The 25,863-nt window shown below is 43.8% G+C and overlaps 1 protein-coding gene across 4 annotated transcripts in view; it reads right to left on the bottom strand.

Moving 5' to 3' along the window:
• The window catches only part of TANC1 (tetratricopeptide repeat, ankyrin repeat and coiled-coil containing 1), a 236,341-nt gene extending 213,852 nt beyond the window's left edge, over nt 1–22,489 (bottom strand). For all 4 annotated transcript variants that reach the window (XM_024122164.2, XM_055088026.1, XM_028478263.1 and 1 more), the window contains exon 1: nt 22,371–22,489. The gene's annotated coding sequence lies outside the window, so the exon portion shown is untranslated. The remainder of the gene's footprint in view (nt 1–22,370) is intronic.
• Nucleotides 22,490–25,863: the final 3,374 nt, after the last annotated feature.

The raw sequence follows: 25,863 nt of genomic DNA, 5'->3' as shown, positions 1-25,863 counted from the left end.
AATAAATTTATTTTTATTTATTTATTTTTGGCTGCGTTGGGTCTTCGTTGCTGCGCGAGGGCTTTCTCTAGTTGTGGTGAGCGGGGGTTACTCTTCGTTGCAGTGCGTGGGCTTCTCATTGCGGTGGCTTCTCTAGTTGCAGAGCACAGGCTCTAGGCATATGGCTTCAGTAGCTGTGGCACGTGGGCTCAGTAGTTGTGGCTCGTGGGCTCTAGAGCGCAGGCTCAGTAGTTGTGGCACACGGGCTTAGTTGCTCCGCGGCATGTGGGATCTTCCCAGACCAGGGCTCGAACCCGTGTCCCCTGCATTGGCAGGCGGATTCTTAACCACTGCGCCACCAGGAAGCCCAAAAGTGCTTTTTAAAATAGAACAACACAAATAAATACATGGTAACCATCCATTACACTGAAAAGGTCAATGGCGACAATGACTAACTTTCAGCTTGTTATAACTTTCCAAGGCACAACACTGTGCCCACCTGCCAGCCACCTCCAGGACCAGATCACACACAGGTGTAAACACAGAAAGAGCTATAGGACAACCTTCTACAAATGCAGGGCCACACACCCAGAGAATCTGCATCTCAACTCTAAGAGCTCAGGAGGAACAAATATTTGGTTAACATTTAACTAGACAAGGCAGCAGATGTTTTACACAAGTTATCTCTTAGTCTTCACAACAAGTAAGGCAAGGATTAGTCTTGTAAATGGCCACTCAGTTTGGAAATGGCAAAACTTCAATTCACGCTCAGCTCCATCCAGCTCCAAGCCTGTCATCTTTCACTTGGAGTGGTGTCATGTGTTTCAACAAACCTCAGAAGCAGACTTAAACATACCCTCAGTATCACTCGTTTACAAAAAAGAGATATCTGGTCAGTTTTCTCTCAAAATAGCTCTTTTACAATATAATTCATATATGATGCCAAGAATTCAATTTAAAAATCTAAAGCATATTTTCAAGGCCCAATGCAATAAAGTTAACCACTTATGATTTAGCAAAATAATGTCAATATTACAAAGCTCACAAATAAATCAACTTGATTACAAGTTGTAAATTTTTTTAAATGATGGCATGTCTAAAATATTAAAAACTCAACTTTTTTGCAATATGAAGACCTCAAACTGAGACATGAACATCAAGATTGATCTTTTTCATTCTCAATGAGGACTAATCTAGTTTGTATTCTAAAATATATTACCCTCTTCCTCTCTATATCCCTTCTCCTCCCCTTCCACGTACTCTCCCCTCCCCACAAAGAGGTTCTCCTTCTACCATTAATTGCAAAACAAAAGTTCTATTCTGTGATCTATAAACCATGAAATATAAAAGGTTAGGACGCATTGATAGTTTAATCTCTGTTGTCCTGAGATAGAAATCCCCCTAGAAGGTTAAAACCAAGTATGTCAGGTATATGAGAGTTACTTTGCCCAAACCACCTGAAAAGTTTTCCATATTAAAATGATTTAATTTCTTAAGCTCTCTTTAAATGCTTTGGAGTGACACTGTCAAATACACACTGAAGATGTTTGGAGTATCACTGCCAAACCTTAGCATATTCATTCACACAGGAAGCCCTCAAATGCTATTTGTTACAGAGTAAAAGAGATTCAGGACAAAAGACAATGTCTTCTCTTCAGGCAAACCAGAATAAAACTTTAGTAATTAATTTTTTTTAATTAACAAGAAAGCTTAAGGGTTGAAATTTGGAGGTGGAGAGAAAGGAAATGCTGATGTTCTTATTTTTTTGAAGATTTTTTTTTAATACAGACTGTAAAAGTAACAAATAATGAAAAATATGGTGTAATTTTTTAACTAAGGAAAACTGTCAACCCTACCATCCAAAGATCTTCCACACTTGTTTTCTATGTACACAAACACATTTAAAGGGGCCCATCTTAGAACCTGTACATAGTAGACCCTTAAATGTGTCAAACAGTTACATAATACATACTTTGAAGGGAAAAAAAAGCATAAATGTGATTACAGCATACACACTATTCTGTGGCCTATTTTTCAACTTAACAGTAGACAGAAGACATCTTTCCACACCACTCCACTCAGCTCCCCCTTACCATGTATAAAAGGGCTCGTTACTCCATTGTATGGGTGACCAAGTTTTCACCAAGCTCCTTTTGAGGTAAACATTTGGTTTTCCCAATTTTTTTTGCTATTAAGCAATACTGCAATGAAAATCTATATAACTTTATGTGTTTGTACAATTATTTCCTTAGTATAAATTTCCGGTGCTGGAATTTCTGGGTCAAAGAGTTGTCATGCTTTAAATCAGCACACTGACAGGTTACCCTCCAGAAGAGATGTCCCCATTTATTCTACCAACACTGTATGACAGTACTCATTTCCCCATTACCCTTACCAACACTGGTATTATTCTTTTCCATCAAACCATCAGGAAAAAAAGTTCTATTAGCATTTAGTGAGCTCCTACACTGTGCCAGGTGCCATCTTAAAAGGCTTATGTATATTAGGATAACCCTGTGGAGGGAGGTCCCCCATCCAGCAGTCTAACTGATGGGAAACTAATGCCCAGATATGTTAAGTAACTTGCCCAAGGCCATACACTGTGTCAAAGATGCTACTGGGGTGTGAACCCAGTTCACCCACCACCAGAACACACAGTAGAGCAATTAAATTTCTTGGAAAGGTCAAAAACCTGTTCACTCACTTACTCTCAATGGAACCCAACCATCTCTTCTCCCAGCAAAACCTGCTGAAAATTCTGATTTCATGATCAGTAGAAAGACTGCTGGGCTGGGGTTAGGAGAACTGAATTCAAGGTTGAATTCAGCCACTTACAGGTAGCTGCTGTGTGACTCTGGGAAGACTGCTTACCGAGTCTCTTTCCTTGGCTGTAAACTACCCATATCTACCACCTCTATCTCAAAATGCTGCTGCAAAGCCCAAAAGGAACCTCCATTCCCTCAAAAATAGCACTTTCCCTGTGCCCTGCACTGGTGACAAGAGGCCATCCCAGCTCCAAGGGTCTAGGAAAGATGAACATCAACCCAGAAAACCAGCATATCTAGGAGAGCACACAGGAGCGTTAGTGATTCAAGGGGCCACGGGTAAATGAGTCACGGTGTACCACAAAATAGCAGCCATCCAATAAGGCAAGGAGAACAATGACACAACACCTGGAAAACGCATGAAATCACATTGAACAGAAAAGCCTCTAAGTAAATGTATATTTTAGTTACAATTATATTTTTTACAAAGGCATATGCAAAGAAAGCAAGGGAATAAAGTCATGGATGTTGCATTAAACAAATAATATTCTTTTCTCCCCTTTCCCAACCTTTACAGAGCATCATTTAACATTTATAATTCTTAATATATTTTAATTGCTAGGAGAGCACAGATGGAAGTGATTAATTCTGACTGAAATAATGTATGTGAAAGTGGGAAGCTCTAAAACCCCCCATGAATGGTATTATTGTCAGAGCATGAAATAATCTAGCATTCCACATAATGGCATTACAGTGCACTAACACAAGTTATTTTTACACTCTGCCACTTGGTTTCCAGCTCACCTGATAATGTACAGCATCAGTCATTTCTTTACAGTATTTTCTTTTTGTTAAAGAAATGCGTGCATGTGGGAAAATGGCCAAACAGTACAAAAGGGTCTGCAGTAAAATGCAAGACTGTCGTCTATCCCAGCCCACCAGCTCCCTCCCACAGGCAACTGCTGTAAGTAGTCGCTTATTAATACATATACACTTCCAAAGATGCCCAATGCATTTTTTTTCATTCAGTAATATTCTTGTAAGTTTTTCCTTAAGAGCACAAATAAACCTACCTCATTAACATCTGCAGATCACTTTACTGTATGGACACACCAGAATTTATCAGACTCTACACTATGAAAATGTCTGACAAAACTATCAACCACTATTTACATAATTCTTTTCCCTTACATTGGATTCTCCACCCTAGCAAATTTTATGTCTTCTAAGCTCTTCAGCCAGCATACCAAGCCTGCCAGCACCTTCACAGACACCAGGCTCTCAGGGCTCCTTTCCCTGTACTTCCTGCTTCCAGCCAAACCCAGGCTGCATACACTTCTCCCAGATACTCCGTCCATCCATCCATTGCTTATGCTGTTGCTTTGGCTGCAACCCATCCCACATTCCTTTGCTTGGTTAATTCTTACTCAGTCCTTTAAGTCAGGGCTTGGGCATAACCTCCTTCAGGAAGGAAAGGATTTCCCAGCCCTCAAGGCAGAGGAAATGCTCCTGTGCTCGGTTCCTGCTGTAGCCTGAGTCTTGGCACCTAACCACCTCATGATGAATGCGTATGCATCAGCCCTGACCAATAGAATTTAAGCTCCCCAGGACAAAAACCACCTCTTACTGATCTCTGTAACTGCTGGAGTTTAGTACAAAGTTTAGCACACTAACTGTATTTAATACCCGTTAAATCAAGCTGAAATGAATAAGGAAACTTCTGAACACCTCTCACCTACCAAGATGTACTGTATGAACATTATTTCTCACTGGGTACAATGATCCCCATTTTACAGATGAAGAAACTGAGGGCCCTGAAGTTAAGAAACTTGTGCAAGGGCGTTAATGGAGAGCTAAAATTTGAAACAAAGTCTACTTTACTCCAGAATCACTGATCTCTCCATTATGCTCTTCTTCTACATGTTTGGATGCTGGAAGTTAAGTGAAGAGGTCAAATGAGCAGTCCCTAAGGGTAGGACATGTTAATTAACATTGTGGATAATCTAAGGGCACTGTGGTTCCCCCCTCCAAAAGAAGTCAGCCAAAAGCAATCTATAGTGTAGGACTAAAATGGCAAAAAAACAAAAGGGTTATTTATGAACAAGTAAATGTTGTCTATAGCATCCACAAGTATGCACTTAGCACACCCAAGCTGAGTCTTTCAGGAGCCATTCAAAATGAGAACAAGCAAACTTAAGCAGCTGCAATATCCCCACTTAACTCCACCAGCTTGCTCTCCCTGTGAGCACTGTTGGTTTGTCCCAAATTTCTCCCCACTCCCCAACACTGCACCATCTAAGTCTCCAGACCACTTACTAAAACTGACCTTTGCACCAGCACGCCTAAAGGATTTAAAAGTTGACTGGTTCTGCACCGACAGATAGCTACACCTATCATGGGCAAGAGGTGGGACAGAAGGGCAGCACTGCAGGAGTAGGTACCAGGGTCCTGTTAACCTACTATGAGACCTGGGGCCGGATACGGACCCTCCAAACTGGGCAGAGTAAGAATACCTACTTCCTCTTAAGGTCTTTAAGAAAATGAAAGTAGGTAATTTAAGAATAAGCACTTACCACAGAACTGGCACAAAGTTAAGGGCTCACTGGCATCTATCCAGTGACTGAAAAAATGAACCAGAGAGCAAGTGGGCCCCCTCCCGTTCCCTCCACCAGGATGGGGACTAAGGAAAGGCAACTGAGAAGCCCCCTAATTAACACAGGAAGTAGTAAATGGCATTTAGCAAAGGTGGGAAAACCAGAGGAGGCAGCTCCTCCCTCCCACACAGGAGAAATATGAACCAATCAGCAGCAGTCACTGAACCCAAACCTTGTTCACTAGGGGACACAAAGAAGCAAAACTTATCCCAAGGGTAACCAGACACCAGCAAAAAAGACACACAGGCTGAAAACAAAAACCAAAAAAACCCTTTCTCGCCTATCATCAGCCACACCCAGACAAGAATGCCTCCTGACTCTGGAGGAAAGGTGGAATAAGGTAGGTAAGGGCTGTAAAGAAACGCACTGTGCGGTCAGCCCTGAGTATACTGTCCAGTGTAGTGAGTAGGTACTTGCGGCGTGCTGACTGAAGCACATCTCCACTCCTCACCCTCCGTCCCATGGTTAGGGAGTATGGCTGGGTTTAGGTCCAGGTGTTTGGACCCACATCACTCAATTCCCAAAACAACCTTCAAAAGTACCAGCATTCCAAAGTCACAGAAAACAAGCTCAGGGAGGCTAGGTAATCCGCCCAGGGTCACACTGATGTTAAGGGGCTGAGCTGGGACTTGAACCCAGTGTGTCTGGCTTCAAAGTCTCATGTACCAAAAAAAGATAAGACAGGGGTAGGGGGTGGAGGGGCTCTGGGGGGAGGGAAGGGGGGGGCAGTCAGTGAAGGTGGCCAAAAGGTAAAACTTGTAGTTACGAAATAAGTCCTGGGGATATAATGTACAGCATGGTGATTATAGTTAATGATACTGTATTGTATATTTGAAAGTTGTCAAGAGAATAAATCTTAAAAGTTCTCCTTACAAGGGAAAAAAAACTGTAGCTATGTGTGGTGATGGATGTTAACTAGACTTACTGTGGTGATCATTTCACAGCATCTACACATGCTGGATCATTATGTTGCACACCTCAAACTAATATAATGTTACATGTCAATTCTATCTCAATAGGAAAAAAACAGAAAGACCCAACTGACAGAGAAGAAGGGGAAAGGGGTCCAGGCTGGGGTCAGGGCTAATAACAAGCAAATAGTGTAATAACCGGCGGGTTGATTGGGTTTAAAACCCAGATTTCAAAGAGTTGAGTCCCATTCAGTGACTTTTTTTTTCCAGCTTTATTGAGATATCATTGATATGTATGGAAGTTTAAGGCATACAACATGATGATTTGACACACATATATAGTATTGCAAAATGATTACCACATTAAGGTTAGTTCATACCTCCATCCCCTCGCATAATTACCACTTGCGTCTGTGTGTGGTGATAACATTTAAGATCTACTTTCTTGACAATTTTCAAATCTATAATATAGTACTGTTAACTATAGTCACGATGCTGTACATCAGATCCCCATTCAGTGACCTTTTCGTCTGTGACAACCTAGGCCACACCCAGGCAAACCAAGAACCCCATGGTGTTATTCCTCACTCTCTACATCCCAGGTTCCCTCCTCCAACCTATTTTTCATAAGCAAGAAAAATATTCAGAAACTAATTTCACTAGAAATTTCTTGCCAAAGGTCCACTTAAAAGGCAAAAACAAACCTAATTTTGAGGGCTTGCTACTTTTGAGTATTAATCCAAATAACTAAAAAGCATCCTTAGCAGAATTAAATATGAATGTACATAAGTTCCTAAAAACAAGCAATTTTCCTGGGTGTTGCTTTTCACCAGAGATCAACGTCATGCTGTTTAAAGAGCTCTCAAAAGCTCTGTGATAGAAGTAAAATTAAAAGACAGCCTAGACCATTCACAGCCAAACATTCTCAGAAGTATGGTCCTGTTGCACCTTTCCTCACTCACCCCAAGGTCTTGATACAAATGTAGTTGCCAAACCCCACTCCAGACCTACTGAAACACCACCTGCGGGCAGGCCTGGAAATGTGCATTCAGAGTAAGTGCCCCAGGTGATTCCTATGTGCAGCACAATACTGCTTGGAACTAGGGGCTACAGGAGTAGGAGCTATTACCTATCTCCACCCACAGAAGTTCTACTCCAAGCCCACCCAGAGGACGTGAAGGAGTTTCTACAGGGAGGATGGGATGCTGCTTCAAGAACCAAATTTCCTACTGCCCACTGGGCGTTTCCAGCTGGGTATCCCAGAGGGGCCCTGAACCTGCCCCTCCCGTCCCGAGAGAGTTCTCGGTTCCCGGTATCAGGTATCATTCATCATCCCCAGCTTGCTGCCCAACCTGGAAGCAGACTTGCTCTCTACCTTCAGTCAGCTGCCAAGTATTCCTTTTCTGTTCTGGAAGCACCTTCCACTCCACTGCAAAAATCATCTCCCCATGCACACGTTCTGTGTTCTCATCCCTGTTCTAAAAGCATGGTGACAGAGGACCGGCAACCTGAGTTCAAATCTTGGCTGAGCCCGTTTCCTTGTCTGCAAAATGAGGATAACGACAACAGCACTCTGAAAGGTTTTTGCGAGTGTTATATGAGCTAATGCACCCTAAATCCACGTTAAAAGGTATTCAACTGACTTTCATATTCTTCCTCCTGCTAACTCAGGCCTCGAACATCATCTTTCACCTGACCTACTTCAAAAGCCTCATAACAGAGAGCCCTGCCACCCATCTGTCCCCACGCCAGCCTCTCCTCCACACTGCTGCCACCCAAGCTTTTCTCCAACACGCGGCTCTGATTTCATCATCTCCCTGCTTTAAAACCTTTGACAGCTATCACTGGCTTTACAGGATCAAGTCCGTACTTCTTTGCCTGGCAAGCAAGGCCTTTTGCAATCTGGCTCTCCCCTCCCTGCCACTGTACCCAAATGCCAGGCACCATCTGTTCTAGTAACAACACCCCAAACATGACTTGTATTTTCATGCCTCCCAGCCTCTGCTCAGCAGGTTCCCTTCATAGAAAGCCCCTCACTCTCTTCCCCACCTGGCAAAGTGCTAGGCATCCTCCACCTCCTCCCTGAAGCCTTCCCCAGCCCCAACTCCTCCTCCCCTTCCTCCTCTTGCCTCCCGCTGCGCACGTGTCTCTCTAACATTTGTACTCTGCATGCACTTGTCTCCTCCGACTGACACAGAGCTGGGCTTCAAACTCAGAAGGGCACAGTGACAGCCCTCAAGAAATATTTGTTGGAAAAATTAATGCAAGACTTCCGCCACCCTTTGACAAGTGAAAACAGTTTCTAATTTGTCAAACAGTTAACATCTTCATGGTAACTTTTTACTTCTAAAACTCCTAAGGGTACTATATTCTCTGAGCTAGCTAAGACTGCTCTTAATGAAGAAAGCAAAAAAAAGCCCTGTCAAGGTCAAATGCCTATAAATCCCATCAGCTTAGAACTCAATCACTATCCCTCTAAAAATGGTATCTCGGGCTTCCCTGGTGGCGCTTCCCTGGTGGCGCAGTGGTTGAGAATCCACCTGCCGATGCAGGGGACATGGGTTCATGCCCCGGTCCGGGAAGATCCCACATGCTGCGGAGTGGCTGGGCCCGTGAGCCATGGCCGCTGAGCCTGCGCGTCCGGAGCCTGCGCTCCGCAACCGGAGAGGCCAGCTTCCCTGGTGGCGCAGTGGTTGAGAATCCGCCTGCCGATGCAGGGGACATGGGTTCATGCCCCGGTCCGGGAAGATCCCACATGCTGCGGAGTGGCTGGGCCCGTGAGCCATGGCCGCTGAGCCTGCGCGTCCGGAGCCTGCGCTCCGCAACCGGAGAGGCCACAACAGTGAGAGGCCCGCATACCGAAAAAACAAAACAAACAAAAAAAAGGTATCTCATCACTGTTTCCATGATGGGAGGGGCAATCACGCTCTTTGATTCCTCCTGGCTTGACTTTTGGTATGTGGAGCTGGACAATTTAAGGAGTCCTTCTTGCTTAAACAAAACATTTCAGAAAGGAAGGGATAAACAAACTGTTACTTCAAGGCAGGAAAAAAAAAAAGTGTAAAAAAGCTCCAGTGCAGCTGAACTTGAGTGGCCTTAGGGAATCAAGGTCGTTCTCAGAGAACAGGTAGTACCGGGGCAGGGAGCAGCGTGCACCCTTCTCTTCGTGAGACCTCTTCTTCCACAAGCCATTAACAAAGTCAAATTCCCCAAGACTTAGAAACACCTGATAGAAGAAAACGTATCTTGCTTCACCCGTAAATGCCTATTTAAGCAATCTCCAAGCTGTTCCTTGACTTCTGCTGTTCAAAACGTAGGATGTATTAATTCTCCCTTTCCATGAGTCTTTTTTTTTTTTTTTTTTTTTTTTTTTTGCGGTACGCGGGGCTCTCACTGTTGTGGCCTCTCCCGTTGCGGAGCACAGGCTCCGGACGCGCAGGCTCAGCGGCCATGGCTCACGGGCCCAGCCGCTCCGCGGCATGCGGGATCCTCCCAGACCGGAGCGCGAACCCAGTTCCCCTGCATCGGCAGGCGGACGCGCAACCACTGCGCCACCAGGGAAGCCAAGCCCTCCATGAGTCTTTAATAGGGCACAAGCCAGTAAAGAGAGTTCTCCCCCCTCGTGAGGATCCGGGGCCCTTCAGGGAATCATCGATGCCTCTTCTCTGCAGGGAAGACTGCGCTCCACGTTGGCGGTGGCCCTGTTCATAAATAAACCACACGTAGGACCTGAGAGTGGCACTACAGACTTATTCCATCTAAATAAAATAAAGTTTCTTATTCTAAACCGCACTCCAGCAGAACTCTACGTAAGTCTGCGGAGCATCTCATGTTCTCACAGGCTTAGTAAATAAATGGACTTTTTAAATACTGACTTTCATTAAAACCAGAAGGTTTGTTAGCAATATCCTCATGGCAATAATAAAATACCCATTTTATTCTCTGGTTCCTTCTCCTCTATATATTACCATCTAAAAATGTCCCACTTGTTTGTTCAAAACATTTCATATAAACGTCTAATTGTTTTAATATAAGCAACTGAGAAATTATGCATAAAGGTTATCTTGAAATCAAGCTCTTATCTGGACTTCTGTAACAAGTACCTTAGAGTGAGCAATTTTTAAAACCCTCAGAACAAACAGAAACTTCCATTCAATTACTGATCCAGAAAGCTGAATTTAAAAATAGGGTTAAGGGCTTCCCTGGTGGCGCAGTGGTTGAGAGTCCGCCTGCCGATGCAGGGGACGTGGGTTCGTGCCCCGGTCCGGGAAGATCCCACATGCTGCGGAGCGGCTGGGCCCGTGAGCCATGGCCGCTGAGCCTGAGCGTCCCGAGCCTGTGCTCCGCAACGGGAGAGGCCACAGCAGTGAGAGGCCCGCGTACCACAAAAAAAATAAATAAATAAAAATAAAATTTAAAAAAATAAAAATAGGGTTAAGGAGCTTCCCTGGTGGCGCAGTGGTTAAGAATCCGCCTGCCAATGCAGGGGACACGGATTCAACTCCTGGTCCGGGGAAGATCCCACATGCTGCGGACCAACTAAGCCCGTGCGCCACAACTACTGAGCCGACGCTCTAGAGCCCGCGAGCCACAACTACTTAAGCCGGCGCGCCTAAGAGCCCCTGCTCCGCAACGAGAGAAGCCCCCGCTCGCTGCAACTGGAGAAAGCCCACGCACAGCGACGAAGACCCAATGCAGCCATAAATAAATAAAATTTTAAAAAATAAAAATAGGGTTAAGAGGAGAAGGGAGAAAAGGACCTATTTTGGGCACCTATGAGCCAAGCACACTGCTATGTATAGCTAAGTATGTCAGATGTTACAGAAAATCCGAACGAACTTTTTGGCCAGCTGAAATATTTTGTATAGGTTCCCACCTTTAGTCTTGGCACGAACCCTATGAAACAGGAATTACTATCCCATTTTACAGACAAAGCAACAGAGGTCCAGTAAACTACCCATGGTTCATCTGGCTTCAAAGATCATGCTTTTTTTCACTATCTCCTATATATTTGTATTTTTGAAAAAGGAGGAGAAAAAAGCAGTGTATATGTGTATATTTTTAGTGTACTACTATAGGTACAAAGCACTACTCTGTCCAAGCCACCGTATTATTCACAACAGGCAAGTTGTATAAAATACTATCCCTGCCCACTAAGCAGTAAACATAAGAATATGCTGGGAACTGCCAATGATAGCTTCCGTCCATCAAAGCTACTCTATATATACCACGCTATTCTTCATTAAGACATACAAAACACCTTTAAGTTTGATTTTTCCCAGACATACAACAAGCACTTGGAAAGATATCAAGGGAAAAAACTTAAATATCAAATTAAGTTAGCAAAGTCAGCTATGATACAAACTTTTATTTACATGTCTGGGTTTCCAAGACAATGTACATATAAAATTATCACCCTGAGGGTGTATTTAGATTTATGGCTGTACTTCAAATCAGCATAAGCATTTATCAGAAAAACATTCTGTTAAAATTTATCGAATAGAGGTAGAATTAATGCATATTCCTAAATTAATGTATTTAGAAATAAATCTTTATAGAACAGTGTTTTACCATTATAACTCAGGTAACTTGTCATTCTGAATAAAATTCTACCACCAGAAATGTTTAACACTCAAGCCATTTTACCCAAGAGTCACATGGTTTATAGTCTTAAGATATACTGAAAACTTATACCCATTTAACCAGGCCAACTATTCAGAATACCATGGTGTTTCCAACCACAACTGGAATAAATTGAACTTGCACCCCTCCCCCACGATATACTAATAAATTTCCAAACAAACTCTAAGCCATTACTTCTTCATTTTTTTAAATAAATTTTTTTATTTTATTTTATTTATTTTTGGCTGCTTTGGGCCTTTGTTGCTGTGCGTGGGCTTTCTCTAGTTGCCGCGAGCAGGGGCTACTCTTCGTTGCGGTGCGCGGGCCTCTCATTGCTGTGGCTTCTCTTGTTGCAGAGCAGGGGCTCTAGGCACACGAGCTTGAGTAGTTGTGGCACGTGGGTTCAGTAGTTATGACTTGTGGGCTCTAGAGCACAGGCTCAGTAGTTGTGGCGGACGGGCTTAGTTGCTCCGCGGCATGTGGGATCTTCCCAGACCAGGGCGTGAACCCGTGTTCCCTGCATTGGCAGGCGGATTCTTATCCACCGCGTCACCAGGGAAGCCCGCATTACTTCTTTATATTGTAAAGAAAGTGACTTATGAATAGCTAAATTAAATTGCCTGCTCCCAAATCATAAGGAGAAAAAAGCATAGTCTAGGACCTATTCTTGTGAAAAATATTTAACCTGAATCTAAACGTCCCTTTAGATTAAAGGAAAGCCTCTAGTTTACAGAAAATACAGAGGACAAACGAACAAGGTAAACACCAACACAAGGAAACAAATTCAGATATGGTACATCCCACAAGTTCTCTGCTGAAAGTCAGGAGAGGGAGGGAGGAGGTGGTAAGATAGCATTTTTCTATATTTAAAAAAACTACAGGGACAAAAGCAACAACCCACAGTGAAATACGTAACCCTTGACTGAATCTGGTTCCAAAAACCAGAAATGGTGACAAATGACATTTGGAGGACAATTAGATAACAGTAAGAAATTACTGTTAATTTTATTAAAAGTGATAATGAGGTGGTGATTTTTGTCCTTAAGTCCTTAGTTAGAAATGCATACTAAAATTTGTCAGGTGAAATTATATGATGCCTGGGATTTGCTTTAAAATATTTCGGCAAATTAACCCAACGTTGTCTTTTCCCTAAAAGATGCTCTGCAAAAAAAGTTTCTACAATTCAATGCACTTGGGAAATACTAACTCCTCTGTTTCCCTTCAAGGAGATTGAGAATGAACATTAGAAATAAGGATGCTCAAAAGTCCTGCAGTTAAAAACAAAAACACCTGTTTTACTTTTGTTAACCCAGATCTTCCCGCTTATTTGAACATAAAACCTTGCTTCCCTGCATAATGTCTATTAATTTCCTGAGAGTCCATTTCCGTGGAACCCACTTTGGGAACTGCTGCCTTATCTAGATAAACCACCCTGAAGTAAGGTTCTCTTAAGTCACGTGCAAGTTTCAAGAATCCTGAATAATCAAATATTCACAACTGCATCTATTTGCAGCTTAGGAGCCGCTCACCTTTTCTGTCTTTTGAGTCGATAAATTATTATATTTACTCTTAAAGTTAACATGCTTTAATTTATGTCTTACTCTTTCTGTAATATGAAATTGCCACTGGAAAATTTCCCTCAAATGGACTTAAATTTTATTTATTCACATCCACTTTCTTGGAAATCTACAATGGAATAGATTTCAAATTCTTAAGTTTCAAACCACACCCTGTTTTCACTTTCAAAAGTATCTTGAGATATTTCAAAGGGTCCCTCCCCAAACCCTCTCCAGAGACTCCTCAAAATAAGTAACGGGCTTCACAGAAAAAAAAACACAAAACAAAACATAACCTCAAATCAAAACTCTTTCACAGTCCTTCAGGTGGTACTTAAGGGTTCCTAATAACTTACCTCAAAGACGCCCAGATTTCCATCTTTATGCACCAGAAGTGGTCCCATTCTTATAAACGGACCCTATGGGTACTTGAACAACTAAATCCCAAGACAAATTCACCTTACCACAAATTCTACTTACTCCACGGCTAAAAGTTTTATAGCAAGCTTTGAGTTATATGTAGTTCATTTGAGAAAAACTGTGTCCTATTCCCCAATACTTTTAAAAAATCCTTTGGAAATTCACTTAAAAGAACACAAAAATGGCTAACAAAGAAATCTAAGCTAGAAGTCACTACTACAAGGAAAGAATCAAATTTGATGTTTCCCTGGCATCTAGGAAGTAATTTACAACATTCAAAACCCTTTCATATACATTCCGTCATCTGACCCTCAAAACCCTGGAGAGACGCCTGTTTTCCATCATAACATATATCTAACATGGCTCAATTTGAAAGCTGACAACCTGTCAACCCTCAATTATCCTTACCATGGAGAGAATGTCGGCATAAATAATTTGATTCAGCTGAGCAGTGTAGTGTCCCTCACCTCCTGTCTCTCAGTGGGGATGCTCAGGCCAGACCCTACCACAGGGACTGTCACACATGATTTTGCTTGGGGGTACTTGCAGACAGCTAACTGTCTATAGGCATTTAGACCTTCATACATATCATCCTCCAGGCCTTTCCTATTATTCCACAAGGAGAGTAGACTCTCCTTTGAACTCACTACACCTGCCTAGGATGGTCCAGTATATATATATATATATATATATTTTTTTTTTTTTTTTTTTTTTTTTTTGGCAGTACTCAGGCCTCTCACCGTTGTGGCCTCTCCCATTGCGAAGCACAGGCTCCGGATGCGCAGGCTCAGCGGCCATGGCTCACGGGCCCAGCCGCTCCGCTGCATGTGGGATCTTCCCGGACCGGGGCACGAACCCGTGTCCCCTGCATCGGCAGGCGGACGCGCAACCACTGCACCACCAGGGAAGCCCCAGTCCAGTAATATTTTTGTAGCATCATCCCATGGAGCTTTCCATTTTCACCCATGCCAGTGTTCCCACATAAAAGAAGGACGATGTGTAACTGCAGGCAACACATATGAGGGCAGACAAAACTGCTTTGGAATAAAGTGACCCTGGTTTGGATCCTGGATCTTCCTGTCTTGGCCGTGTGTGCTCCTTGCTCTCAGATCCATCACATTTACGTGGCGCTCTCTACTTCCTAAGGTTGTCAAAGGGCTGGAGGAGAGAGACCCTCCCCATGGTAAACAGCATAGAGCAATGTTTAACAACTGCGGGTTGTCTGCCTGCCTCCCCTTCTCCCAGAAGGGGAAACAAGCAATTTTTAAAAATGACTAAGGCAAGCCAGGACCCAACCATCAAGAGGCCTACAACCCATAGGCAAAGCAAGCAGGCTAACGACTTTTTAATAAAAGACAAAAAGAGAAAAACATTACAATCAATGTACAAGCAATGTGCTGGGGGGATTAAATAGAAGGAACCATTTAGAGGCAGAAGGGAGAAATCAGAAAAATGTGAATGAGAAAGCAATATATTTACTTAAGCTAGGTCTTGAAGGACAATGAAAATTTCAGTGGTGGGGGGAAGGGGAGGACAGCCTCCTCAGAGGCAAAATTGAAACGAAGTAGGACAGTTACAGTCTCAGTGGCAGAGAAACATGGAGGACAAGTGGGTGTAGTAAAGAAAGTTACAAATCAAACCATAGAGAATCTTGAAACCTATGAATAAAAGGGGAACAGCCAGGGCTCTTATCTGCCCTTGCATTAGCTACGGTGTTTTCAGTTGCAAGTAACAAAAACTACGTGACAATAAGGGACAATAAGTGACTTAAACTGGGGTCTCAAAACCTTTTGATCATGCAGCCCTAACAGTAAAAACATTAAACATGTACCCCAATAATTTATACATAATTAAAACACTAGTTATGAATTACATGTGTATACTAATGTAGTATATACATTATAAAACATCCATCAAAAACTCTTTAAAGGGGCTTCCCTGGTGGCGCAGTGGCTGCGCGTCCGCCTGCCGATGCAGGGGAACCGGGTTCGCGCCCCGGTCTGGGAGGATCCCACATGCCGCGGAGCGGCTGGGCCCGTGAGCCATGGCCGCTGGGCCTGCGCGTCCGGAGCCTGTGCTCCGCAACGGGAGAGGCCACAGCAGAGGGAGGCCCGCATACCACAAAAAAAAAAAAAAAAAAAAAAAAAAAACTCTTTAAAGACTGAGAATGATCCAAACAGTATTCTTAGGTTTATTTGCATTTATTAATACACATCCATACACAATTTTGGTGCCAACTCATTAAATTTGATTTAAAAAGCATTTCCTAATCTCAAATAAGACATGTTCTTATCCCTGTAGATTTACATCATTACCATTCAACTTTCTTTGCAAGAATCTTTTTAAACCACTTGCCTATTTTGTTGTAGTCAGTCTACTTAAAACTAGATGATATAACCCATAAATCCATTTACATGGATAGAGTTCACCAAAGACAAGAATAAGAATGAGGGTACCACTGTCAATTCCACCAGGTTGTAAAATGCCTCCTCTTCCCTCAGGCAACCTTCTATAACCTAACTGACAAGGAGACTTTCAGATATACCAACCAGTGTCAACTCATCTATTAAATATTAGTAAAGCTTATTTTTTTTCTAGATAAACTTTTAATATTTTTTCTTCCGATATTGGATAGTCTGGCACACTCCACTTTGGAGATCACTGCCTCAAACAATAATAAAAAAAAATTTTCCCACGTAAGAAGTTCTGAGTCACAGTAGTTTCAGGGTTGGTTAATTCAGCAGCTAAAAAAAGTCCCTGTAGTCTTAGGTGCCTTCCGTCTTTGTACTCTGTGATTTTCAGAGTGTCAACCTGTTTTATTGTGCTGACAATCTTAGGTTCTCAATATGGTGGGACCCAATAGTTGGTCAAACACTTAATCATTAACCAGTCACTAGCAAGAGGTATGGTATTACTAAGGTTGACTTGGCTTAATCAAGATGCACTCCCTGGGACCGGAGGTACACCCAACTTATTACCCTGCAACACATGGGCAGTGGAAAACTAATCAAAAGCAGGATTATGTTATCAAGCAATGTGGTAAATTCTTAGAGCAATAGGCCCCTGCTATGAATCATGTAACCACCAGAGCATGAGTGAGCCTAGACCCAGGCAGAAAAGCCACCCTGCTGAACCCAGCTCCAATTTCTGAATCCCAAGCAAATAAAGGGTTGTTGGTTTAAGCCACAAGAAGGAAGGGAGGACCAGGATGGGGAATGCTGTGGTATGGGCAAGAAACTATACCTGCCACAGCACTCTACATATGTAGGACAGTGGGTGAAGAAAGAACAATGCTGTTTCATTTCCACAGAATTTTTAAAATCTAGTTCAGAGTCAGCAAGCACTCAATAAACATTAAGAATTGATGTCACTAATCCCAAGTAATTTAGTATAAAGCATGGCAGACAGAGGGGAGTATAATGGGTTACATGGGAATAATGACCAACTTCTGAGTTTTTTGCAGTAATTCAATACCCTGTTACATAGCAATTCAAATCCCCACAGAGTGTGGAAAAGTCTACTACTCTCAAGACTATAGGGTATATATCACAGGAGCATTAAAAATGTTCACATTCTTTGGCATACTGGTATGTTGTTATGACCATCAATACCACTTTTGGAAACATATCCTGCATTAGACAGCGAGCTCTTTTTGTTTACCCAGCTCCCTCTCTCTTCCATTAATAAGAACCCCCTTCTTTGTAGGATACTTTGTCTCCCCACAGTCCCATCTTGTGGGTCTCATGGGGACTGCCAACCGTAACTCTCCTTTGTCTGGCATCAGGCCAGTCTGGGTTCTCTCCAGGGTTTTCTCAAATTGAACTAAGAACAAAGAGTCAGTTTCTTGATGATGAGAGGTTCTGAAGGTACCAACAGCCAGGTAGCCCTGTGTGCTGGGCCCTATGATTTTTTAATTTATTTTTTATTGGGCCCTGTGATTTAATGATGAGTAAATCACATCTGAGCCAAAGGGCTCTGATAGCCTGAGAGATATTTCTTTCCAAAACACCTAAATGTCAAAATGGGCTGGTTAAAATAAATTATAGTACTGTATGTAATGGATTTACTAAACAGCCGTTAAAACAGTGCCAAAGAAGAATGTACTGATATGACAGGAGAAAAAACACATCACGTAAGTATATACTGTACTCTAAACTGTGCAGATACATTACATGCACCCTTGTGTGTCGAATCTTTTACATATTTCTTCAAAAGCACATGTAATAGAAGATCCCATTTTTGCCTGAGCATATATGCATGAAAAGGTCACAGCCAAGTGTTTCTTAGAGACTTCCCCAACTCCGACCCCAACGCACAGAGGTAATAAGCCTCTGTTCTGGGTGTGGCAGGGAGGGTGGTGAGTGGTGAGTCACCGTGGTTCTGGGCTGTACGGCTGAACATCCTGGGTTCACATCTATATAGCTGCGACTGGAAGATTTTTACTAATAAATTCCCTTGTGGTAGTGGCAAAATCTGTGCTAAAATTCAGGGACTATGCCATCCCTCTGCAACACTTTTCTTATCCTTGACATTCCTACCTATGTGACTCTTCTTTCCAGAATATTCTCCTTGATCACACACACCTGCAGGAGCCCCTAAAGACAACATCTACCCTAGAAGGGCATCCCACATCAGTAACACAGCCAACCCAAACCAGAACCCCTTCGACACTGCACAAGATAACGTCTCCCGATAGCCTTCTTTATCAAAAGTCCTCCCCTAACCTTCAAAATCCATTCTCCTCATAATAAAAAACCAGAAGCCATTCTTCTGCTTTGCTGCTCTTGTCCCCTTCTGTTACACTGATAACCAAGTCTCCCAACTTCATTAGCAAATACTGCTTCATAACACTGTCTCTCCACGCACACCTGAAAATGGCAGCCTTTTTATTTTAGTCAGCCAATCAGAACTCATTGATGCATCCTCTTCCTGAGGTTTAAACCCCATTGCTTAATATTTTAAAAAGATGGTCTTCTGAGAATAAGTTTAAAGAGCTGAAGATGAACAGGTTGCTCAGACATAAAAGAGCCTATAGCTTAGCACATAATTTTATTTTAGAACCTTTTAAAGATAATCCATACCAGCTTCCAGATGAGTGTCAAGTTGCACTCAGCGCTCTTAAATAGGCAAGCAGGACACAGTACAAACATTTAGAGTCACAGTGAAAATGGGTCACCTGCAGCCTACTACTTCTTTACCGTTAAGCCAATAGCATAAGGGAAGAATTTATTTAGCACAGAAAGTGCTGCAAAATCAGACTTACCCAGACATCAGTAGAAAGAGCCCAAGAAGGATGTCACAAAAAATGGGACATTTATCCAGGCTTTGTAATTCAGCTGAGAGATACCAAGAAGAAAGGCAAATGATATGTTCATTACTTATTTTAAAAAAGATGTACAGATTTGAGAAGTGATTTCCTTAAGAATGCTGTCTGGGTTACTAGTCCGGATTATAAATTGCACTAGACCCTGAAGCCTACTTAATAAAAAAGAAGTTGAAAATAAACAAATGATTAGTTTGAGGTATGTGAATTTCTGAAACTCTCTTGGGAAGAAAGTTTTATTACCATTATTACTGAACTGTTTTTAATCTCTGACATCAAAGCATAGATGTTAACCCTGGGGTTCTGAAACCCGAATAACCCATAAAGGAAATGCCACATATTAACATTAGTCTGTTTGTCAAGTTTTAGCCAATTCACTTGTGACTCCATGAACTTCATACATATCATATCCTAGGAACTAAAACAAATCTCTCCCCAGCAATACATATATTTCTTCTGCTTTATTTTGCTTTTGTAAACTTTACTCCTGTAACTTACAAGTTAAACTTTTCATCAGAAAGATAAAAAATAAAGCCATCTCTCTGACCATGAGACTCACAGCCTACTTGTAACCCAACCCAGACAAAAATCTTTACAATTGGGTTAGAAATGTCTAATGGAAACATCGACATAACATGAACCTCCAGCTATGCTGGCAGGCATCATTATAATATGGATTACAGTTCTAGCAGCCCAGGGATACTGCTTTTAATGTTCCTGGGAGACAAAGAATTAATCAGCAACTCAGGGGGGTGTTGCCTAAAAATGAACAATTTAATCGAGGAAACTCCATTGTCTTTAGATTTGTGCCCTCAATCACCCACTATCAAAAACCCACTATGGCACCAAATAAATTGTGTGTGGTTAAAGAGACGAAATGTTCTTTTCTACAGGCTGTTATGGGAAGCAGAAAAAGGCTGACTATGAATCAGTTATGCTTTAGTTCCACGATGGACATAAATTATGATAATTTAGACATTCTGGTGGTTAAACCAAAAAAGCAGGAAAACCATGGCTCCCAAGTCCCAGTAAAAGTTAAGTTTGTGGTATCACAGCTGAAAGACAGGGTCATGAAAAGTGACCTTACATTTATTTCTGGACTTTCCTGCCTCCACTAAAATCAATGACACTATTTCCCATCTCTTATTGTCAAATCACAACAATCCGGAAGCCTGGACCGAATTCACTTGGCAGGTAACAGGAGCAACCCTAAGAGGAAGTCCTGAAGGATGTCAGATACCATATTTCCTTCACTCCCACATACTTTTCATCTTAATACCAGCAGGATATATTTACGATGAGTTCTGACTGACACCCACTAAGCATTCTGGCTGACACAGATTTTGCAAAAACTGGCATACTCCAGGGAGGGTTCCTTGTGAGATCTTCAGTAGCTTAGATGAGTAAAACATTCAGACTACCACTATAATGAACATCTCTCGGTGGCTCATAAATTTTTTCATTCCCAGCAATCAAAAAGCAGCTGTTAAAATCCTGGAATCTTCCTAGTAGCAGATCTTAAATACCTCCAAGCTGGCCAGGGAAGCTTCCCAAATGCTTTCTTCTCCTTCCCCTCCCCCATCCCAGGAGTGCCAGGCTGGCAGGAATAACGATGACCCAGGAAGGAAAGAAAAAAAAAAGGGAGAGAGAGAGAGTAGCGGATCTGGTGAAAGCAGAGATGCAGACTCCCTTCATTTCCACTACGCAGAAATACCAACTCTCTGTACCAACTCACCAGGTTTCTCCTTTCCTCTCCTATCCCCACCCGCCTCCAAACACATTAACTTCTGCAGTCTGATGGTGTGGCATTTGCAGTTAACGACCTCAGCAGTCCTAAGGCCATTCCTCAAAGATTTTTAACCAGTCACTTCCTTTCCATGCCCGCGTTCGAGGCCCATCCCACGGGAAGATTCAGCTTCCTTTTACCTTGTAACCCGCCCAGACGGCGATGCTCCTAAGGTCAAGTTCAAGATGAAGGTGCCCTCCTAACCTCCCGGAGTTGACTCAGGCAGGGAACGGCACTACCGAGACGAGTCCCATCCCTCGAGACAAGGGGATCTGGGGCTGCCAACAGTGGGCTGGAGGGGGTTGGGAGGGGTAGACTGTCGCCGAGCCCGGCGTCGTCCGAAGCCCTGGCCGCGGCGCCGTATTTCTACCTGGCCACCGCCGCATTTCCTCCCGGAGCCTTACACAATAAGTGAAGTAAGTTTTGAGAACGCCGGTCCAGAGACATTTCTGTCTGCAAACTCGGCACACAATGCCTTGGGGCTTCCTTCCTCGCCAGCCGTTCCGGAAAGCTGCCGCGCCAAAGCGGGGAGCCCATCACACCCACAGCGCTGCGCGCCCGCACCCCAAAGTCCGGCAGGAAGAAGGTGAGCCCTGACATAAGTCCCCCCAAAGAAGTGAGCACTCTTCAGTCTCCAAAAACGGGGAGGATACACAATCTTGAAACAATTCTCACTCTCCCTCAAGGTCTAATCCTAGCTCACCTCCCCACCCCCCAAAAAACAACGTGGATATACTCATCGCAGTGTTCTTGGAAGCGAAGCAATACTTTCAGCCCAGAGTGGGGCAATATGACTCCCTCCAAGGCTTAAGTTCACCCGTCAACTTCGCGACCCACGCTCACCTACCCTCCGGGGGCGCCCTGGACCCCACGGTGCCAGGCGCGCTTCTTCCTCGCCTCCCCCAACCCCAGGTACCAGGCGCAGCCCAGGCCCTTGCCAAGCCCGAAGGCAACAGAGGAGGCAGGAAAGGGGGCGCGGAGACGCGCCGGGCGGAGGTGGTCCAGAAATTCGAGCGTGCCGCCGCGCGTTGCCGGCGCCCCCGAACCCCAGCTCCGCCCGGGGCCGGCTCAGTCCGGCGCTGAGCTGAGGCGATGGGAAGGCACCGATTCTCCAGAGCTACCAGGACCGAGGCCCGAGGCGCCCAACAAGTTCGTGCCTATCCCCGGAAAGCTCCCGGGTGTGCCCAGCGAAGGGGGGGCAGGGAGGCTCCAGAAACTTTCCCACATGCCTTTCCACTCTCCCATCACCCTCTCCTCCTCCCGAGACCCCTGCTCCCCTCTGCACCGCAGCAGCTGGCGCTGCCCGGGACGCGCGGAGGCCGGCGGCGGGGCCAGGGCGGCGGGAGTTACCTACCGGGAAAGTTTCCAGCTCTCGGTGCGGTTCCCCACCGCTAGGGCCGGGCCTCGGGGCGCGGCCAGCTCTGCGCTCCGCGGCTGCCTCTCCGCCAGCTCCCAAGACAGCCGCTGCTCCCGCAGCTGCCACAGCTCAGGCTGTGCTCCGGCCCGTCCCCCCGCCTTGCACGGCCCACACCGGGGCCTCATTGGCAGCGCGAATCCCCGCCCTTGCGCGTGTTCCCGAAGGCACCTTCCTCTCGCGCGCCCGCCCGGGCCGCGCCTCCCGCGCCCCTCCCCGCCCAGGCTTGCGACGGCTCCCGGGACCCCCTGGGGCCCGGCGCGCGAACTTTCTGCGGGGTCCCCAGCTTCCCCCTGGGGGGCTAGTCCCCCGAGGCTGCGCTTGGGTCCCTGCAGGATTGGACCCAAGATGGGCGATAGTCCATCTTTTTTTCAACCTCTAAAAAAATCAGTGAAGTGGCCTGGCCTCCCCTCCTTGCTGCATTTTTGAAAACAGCCGAGGAGGACATATGGGAGCAATTAACCAAGATGAAGTTTTGGTGGATGCTTTAGGGTGACTTGTGTGGCTTTCTTGAATTTTCTCTGCCTCACTTAACTACACACACACTCACTTTCTGGGGCAAGAATGAGCTAAGGCAGATGTAAGGTGTAAAGGGCACCTCGCCTGCTGTGTCTTTTTCTTTCCCGAACGCGAATTAGGGAGGTTTGGGGACCGGTGATTGCCTCGAGCGTCCCCGGGGCCGGGTCCCAGCAGCCTCCTCCAGCCGCTCAGGGCTGGCCCTGTGTTGTCTGTGCTACATCCTTGGAGGGCAAACGTCATGCTTGTATCGGCGGGAGGAGGGAGGTATGGAGGTGGGAGAAACACAAAGATGCTATTATTGTTTCGGTCGGTAGCAGTAAATTAAATTACCGAGTTCCCCAAATGTTTTGTTATCCCCCAGCAGAGCAAAAGCCGGGGTAGGGCCTATGGATTCGGGAATCCTGGGTTCCCAGGCAGGCAATTCAGGCTGAGGGGTCGCAGCCTACTCCACACCCGAAGCCTTTTAGACCAGCCTTGTTCACGGAGGGATCAACTAGGACTGTTGCTGTCTTGTGTGGCCTGCGGGAACCATGCACGGGTCACCCCAATGGTGTGTCTAGAGCAGGTAATACAGAAGTTGCTATAAATGGATTTATTGGCAACCCCTAACCTTGCTGTGGCAAATCCGCCTTTAAAGACAACTGTGTTTTAAACAAGTCCCCACATAAAAACTTCAACCTCACGCAGAGCTTCCCAATATAAAGATACCGGTCGGGCTTCCCCTGTGGCGCAGTGGTTGAGAGTTCGCCTGCCGATGCAGGGGACACGGGTTCGTGCCCCAGTCCGGGAAGATCCCACATGCCGCGGAGCGGCTGGGCCCGAGAGCCATGACCAGAGAGTCTGTGCGTCCGGAGCCTGTGCTCCGCAACGGGAGAGGCCACAACAGTGACAGGCCCGCGTACCACAAAAAAAAAATAAAATAAAATAAATAAAGATACCGGTGAGAGGAGCGTCCATATTTAAAGTTCCCGTGAAAAGGGACAGGAAGTAAAATGCCACACAATCTCTTTACATAAATAAAAGATGACTGAAATTTACTGGAATTTTCACCCACAGTTTCAAAGGCCTGATTATTACTGTGCTGATATTTGAGCAGTAAACATATCAGCAGGCTTGAAGTCTTCCTGAAACAAAGCAGGATATGAATATTTAAAATAAAATATAAACTGACTAAATCAGAAGAGCTGTTGACCTATTTCTTCACTCTGAAATGTCCCATTGCTGAAAAATATGGTAATATGTTTTAATTTCTCTTGAAATGCACAAAAGTTACCAATCTTTCAACAACAGATGAAAAAGCAGGACAGCAACCTCAGTAATAAAAGGATGACACAAATTAAAGAAAAAAAAAAAAAAACTCCACGCTAGTCTAACTAATCTTAAATATTAAGATATAAAAGAAACAATCCTAGGGAAATAGACTGGTACAGTTCCCTGCCTCCGACTTCGACTTCGTTATAATAGATGAAATGTATAAATGGATGAAATTTACAATTTGTATCACGTTCTTCTGCCTTTGGCTCTTCTAAGCTATATTCTCCAAGTTTTTGATGAAATTGCTCTGTTAAATTGGGCTTTGAAGACAATGAAATTCATTTTTTTCCCTCTATCCTCAAAGCTCCCTAAGTAGCAAGTAGAAAATCACATAAAGTAAATATGCTAATTACCAGCATCATCTTTAAATTATTTCTAGTTGAAAATTTTTTGTCTTTATAGCTTCAGAAGTCACAATCATTAAAGAAGTAACTTCATCACTGCCTCGTTAGGCGTGTTTAACATTCTAAACAGGCATACCGCTAGCAATCTGAAATTTGTACACAGAAGGGCCCTGTCTCCCCTTCTTCCTGTAGTGTTTATATAATCCAAACTACCTTTGTTATTACTCACAATCTGATCTCCACCTTTAAACAGCTAACTTTACATACAGTATGTCATACTAAGAACATCAAAGCTGTCTTAAGCTGTGAGTGAAAATGGTACATTTTATAGAAAACAAGGCCAAAAACACAGAGTAATAAAAATTCATAGGTGAGGAAAAAAAAAGGGAGATTCATTAAGAGCAAGTCTGCAAGAAAAATTTATGAACATTTTGTAAGCAACTAAATAAGTGTAGTATTAGTGGAACACAGGTTCAAAAAATGAATTTTAATGCTTTTTAAAAATCTGCTTTTCCCTTAAAAAAATAAAAGATGTTTTTGGTTAGTTGTTAGGTGAGGGCTTGTTTGAGTTTTAGGGTGGGGGGAGGGCAAGAATCACCTCTTGCTTTTCTTACAGTATTTCTGCTTACCCTATCCAGTTTAAAAAGCTCACTCATTACATTTCTGTTAATTCCAGTCAAAAAAAATTAAAAGAAATATAGATCACATGAATGTTATATGTTGAACACGTTCACCAAGCATACATACAATATACTGGATTCTAGTTTTAAATTTTCTGTCAGTTTGCCAGCAGTGTAGCTTTTCTCAGCAGAGTGAAAGAAAACAGCAAATAAACTGGTTATTTTACCCTACAATTTATTACTCAGGGCAATAGGCTGAGGAAGGCGTAAGAAAAGAATGTGCCTTGTGAGTGTTAGTACGCTATTTTCCCTTGCTCAGATTCTTAAGTACTTCTATTTTAAAGCAAGACTAAGTTAGGATCATAGCCAGTGTTTATTATGGTATGTGTAGTATAGAAGACATAGTGAGAAGTGAAATGTTTAAAACAGTATAGTACAGACTGCCAACAAACACGTGAAAGAATGCTCAACATCACTAGTCATTGGAGAAATGCAAATCAAAACTACAATGAGGTATCACCTCACACCCGTTAGAATGGGCATCATCAGAAAATCTACAAACAACAAATGCTAGAGAGGGTGTGGAGAAAAGGGAACCCTCCTGCACTGTTGGTGGGAATGTAAATTGCACATATA

The sequence above is a fragment of the Physeter macrocephalus genome, chromosome 2, assembly GCF_002837175.3.
Source record: "Physeter macrocephalus isolate SW-GA chromosome 2, ASM283717v5, whole genome shotgun sequence".
Taxonomy (NCBI): Eukaryota; Metazoa; Chordata; class Mammalia; order Artiodactyla; family Physeteridae; genus Physeter; species Physeter macrocephalus.
The sequence above is the reverse complement of the archived record's forward strand: the minus strand, read 5'-3'. Positions and strand labels throughout refer to the sequence as shown.